Source organism: Palaemon carinicauda, chromosome 30 (genome assembly GCF_036898095.1).
Source record: "Palaemon carinicauda isolate YSFRI2023 chromosome 30, ASM3689809v2, whole genome shotgun sequence".
In the NCBI taxonomy this organism is placed as follows: Eukaryota; Metazoa; Arthropoda; class Malacostraca; order Decapoda; family Palaemonidae; genus Palaemon; species Palaemon carinicauda.
The window spans coordinates 30,341,515-30,345,954 of NC_090754.1; positions in this window are offsets into that span (position 1 = coordinate 30,341,515).

Sequence of the window (4,440 nt, forward strand, 5' to 3'; positions counted from 1 at the left end):
GCTCAGGTTGTCAAATCGGATTAGCATTGCAAATTCAAATACATTTACTGTCCATGTGTCTTTAAAACCATTGGAAATTGTGCGCAAATATTTATTTATTAAAATTGAAATAAGTATCGATTCTAGAACGAAAAAGATATCCGTTGGAACAATTACGTGTCATAGTGGCCCTCTTTCATTCAATTGACCTTGATATTCTACTCCCCTTATGTTAATTTGAATAGTTTCAACAGACTTCAAAGAACAGAAATCTCTCCTTGCATCCACGGAATGAATTTATAAACGAAAAATCAAGAATATAGACATTTGATTTTCAATTTTTATATTTAATAATGTCAAATTGGACAACTGGATGCAAATTTGTGGTGTTCTTCTCTTATTTTTTGTTGATAGCACTTTTACGAACACTATCAAGTGATAGATAGGTGAAAAGCACATGATAATATAAAGATTAACGTCTATATCACTTTATATCTTAAAACAAGTTAAGATAATACTTTATCATTTTAGATAATTTATTGTAGTATTTTACAACTTTCCTTTCAGTTTTATGATACAACAACGTTAGAGATTCAGATATTTTGTTTTGATATTAAACCAAATTTATGATAACACGCCACGAAATTTTGTTCTTACAAACAGCCCATATAATGCACTTGAAGGAATGTTATTTGTCTACATAAAATGCAAGCAATGATGATAATGATAAGCCTCTTGCAGGCAAGATTACTGATTGTGTTTTTTCACATTCCGAACGGATTGAGGTAGTTGTAGTTTAGAACATTTAGTTCACTTGAGGTAAAAACATAAAAGTTATAACAAGTCATAGAGTTCTCTTGCTAGAGGGTACACGCGGGCACACTATTCTATCTTATGTCTCTTCCTCTTGTTTTTGTTACAGTTTTTAGTGTTTATATAGGAAATATTTATTCTAATGTTATTACTGTTCCTAAAATATTTTATTTTCCCTTGATTCCTTTCCTCACTAGGCTATTTTCTCTGTTAGAGCCGCTGGTCTTATAGCTAGCATCCTGCTTTTCCAACTAGGGTTGTAGTTTAGCAAACAATAATAATAATAATAATAACACTACACTACACTCTCCTGTATCATAATCCTGTGAGACATCAAAGAGGTGGAGCTGGGGGGAGAGTGACTGCTCCCCGCACTCTAGTTTTGGGGTGTTTGAATGTGTGTGGATGTAGAACGACAGAGAGTAAAAGATGTGAGATTGGAAGTATGTTTAGGAATAGAAGGATGGATATATTGGCTTTGTGTGAGACAAAGATAAAAGGGAAAGGTGAAGTGATGTTTGGTGAAATGTCTGGTAGAGTGTCTGGGATTGAAAGGGGAAGACCAAGAGAAGGTGTGGTTTTATTGCTGAGTGAATGGATGACAGGTAAAGTAGTGGAATGGAAGGAGATATCATCTAGGTTAACGTGGGTAAGTTAGGTTGGGTAGGGAATGTTGGGCTTTTGTCAGTGCGTATGGGCCAGGTTGTGAGAAAAGTGAAGAAGAGCGGAATGAATTAACTAGGTGTGTAGAAGGACTGGGTAGACGGAATTATGTAGTTGTCATGGGTGACTTTAATGCTAGAGTGGGCGCTGGAGAGGTAGAAGGTGTCATTGGGAAGTATGGCATACCAGGTGAAAATGAGAGTGGTGAGAGACTGGTAGATATGCGTTGAGCAAGAGATGGTGATAAGTTCTAGCTTTTTCAAAAAGAAAGATAAAAACAAGTATACATGGGTAAGAGTGGCAAATGGAAGAGTGGTAGAAAGGGAGTTAATGGATTATGTGTTGATAACTAAAAGAATGTTTGGAAGATTGAAAGACGTGCACATGTTTAGGGGTATGGCTAACAGTATGTCTGATAATTTTTTGGGGGAAGGAAAATTAGTTGTAGCAAAAGAGTGGGGGAATAGAATAGGTGAATGTAAAAGGGAGCTAGTGAGGGTTGAAGAGCTAATAAAACCGGCGGTAAAAAGTAAATATCAAGAAAAGTTGAAAATGGCATATGACGAAGTGAAAGTAAGAGAAACTGGTAATTTAGAGGAGTGGAAGTTAGTAAAAGAAAATTTTGTTGGGATTGCAAGTGATGTGTGTGGCAAGAAGGTTGTTGGAGGCAGCATGAGGAAGGGCAGTGAATGGTGGAATGAAGGAGTGAAGGTAAAAGTGGAAGAGAAAAAGAGGGCTTTTGAAGAATGGCTGCAGAGTAATAGTGTAGAGAAGTATGAAAGATATAGAGAGAAAAATGTGGAAGTAAAGCGCAAGGTAAGTGAGGCAAAGAGGGCAGCTGACCTGAGGTGGGGTTAGGGATTGGGTCATTCATATGAAGAGAATAAGAAGTTTTGGAAAGAAGTGAAGAGAGTAAGGAAGGCTGGTTCAAGAATTGAAGAGACGGTGAAGATGGAAATGGAAGGCTGTTAAAAGGAGAGGAGGCAAGGAAAAGGTGGACGGAGTATTATGAAAGTTTACTGAATGTTGAGGATGATAGAGAGGCAGATATAATTGCTGTTGCAGGTGTTGAGGTGCCGGTGATGGGAGATGAGAATGAGAGAGAGATTACAAGAGAGGAAGTGAGGAGAGCACTAGATGAAACAAGAGTAGGAAAAGCATCTGGTATGGATGATGTGAGAGCTGAGATGTTGAAGGAAGGGGGTGTGACTGTACTTGAATGGTTGGTGAGATTGTATAATATGTATTTGTTCCAACACAAAGTACTTACCTCGAACTACTTTCTTAGGAGTATCTGGGATCTCCTCCCATCCGACCAGAGTTTTGTGAAGTTTACCCTAAACCCATTTTCTATGAGGGGTAACCTCAGGCGGAGTGATACGCGGCCTGAGGCTAACCCCGGGTCAGAGAGCATGTTTGCTCAGGTCTCGACCTCCAGTAAGTTCTCTGGTCGCGTCGCGATATCATCTCGCCGCTCTCCTTAATCCCAGTGTGACTTGTGTGTCCCCGACCCTTTGTGTCCCACGCGGTACCCACGTGGTTCAATTGTGCTTTCTCTTTGTGCTTTCCCTGTGCGCGCTTGTGTCTCGTAGTGCTTCTCCTTCATCATGGAGCATCTTCGCCGTTGTCCTGGGGCTATGGCTGGCAAATCGTGTAGAGCGTTCCTCTCGAAACCCGAAGTTGACCCGCACTCCTTGTGTTCCTCGTGCATGGCCAGCGTGTGTTCCCCTTCCGCCAAGTGATCGGAGTGCGAGTTGTGGAATGAGGTGCAGTGGGTGCGGTATAGCACCAAGAAGAAGAAGGCGACGAAGAAGTCGCCTAAGAAGACCAACGTCCCTTCCTCCCTTGCTTCGACGGGCGCCTCGTCGGTCCGAGCTTCTCTCCCAACCTCCCCTACCCAGAGTAAGGGACGAGGTAAGTCCGTTGCGGGGAAGAGGCCTGCGGCCCTTCCCCAAGAGTCTGACCTTCATGACAGTGGGGTTGTGGGGTCTTTCCAGGCGGGTGAGGGGCCTGAGGGAGGGGCGGGAGTGTTTTCGGGAGACGGTGGCCTGGTGCCTGCAGGTCACGTCTCCTCTGATGACCCCATGTGGGGTAAGAATGTTGCTAATTCCTCTCCAGCCTCTTGGGCGTGCTTTTCAGGTGGTTCAGCAGCCGAGGGCGACGTCGAGAAGGAGCTTTCCCCGCCGTCGGACCCCACTGCGTGGGTTCCCCCTAAGACGCCCTTCAGGTCCCCGATGAGGATGGATGAAGGCTTCAGGACCTGGTCTCCCACGGGAGAGCCTCCTCGCTCCCCCTCAGCGCCGTAGGCCGTCTTCCCAGAGGTGTTTTTGCAGGCGTCGTCTTCCACGGAGCGTCGCAGGAATCCTCCTACACCACCACGGGAGGCGAGGTCTTCGAAGAGGGCCTATAAGTCGTCGGTCTCCTCAGTGGAGGAGCTTTCCTGCTCTTCGGAGGATGAGGTGCTGAGGAAGCTCAGGAGACGAAGGGGGAAGTCCCGCAGGAAGTTGTCGCGCTCTCGCTCCCCCTCGAGCTCGAGGTCGCGCCACGTGAGTCGGCGCCCAAGATCCCCCAAGAGCAACGTATGGGTGATGGTTCACCACGACAGGCTTCTGGAGCTAGCTGCGGTACTGGGCCCCTCAAGTTGGCGTCCGAGGACGAGCTCCCTGGATAGATACTCCTCCGGCAGCAGCGGCACCCGACGGAGGGACTCCTCATGGCAGGTTCCAGTTGACAGGCATAAGACCGCGAAGGTTCTGGCTCCATCCGCCCAACGAAGAGAGTCGCCCCTTCGGTCTGGCAGCCGAGTCCTGACCTCCAAGGGCCACCTAGCTCGTCACGAGCGCAGCCCTCGGCTTTCCTCGATGGGCAGGCCCGCAGATTCGAGGACCTCCGGGAGAGATGTTAGACCCAGGATGGAGGCCCCCGTTCCGACGGCGATGCCCGTCCTTTGTCGGGAACCCCCACGAGAGCGTCGGTCCAGGACTC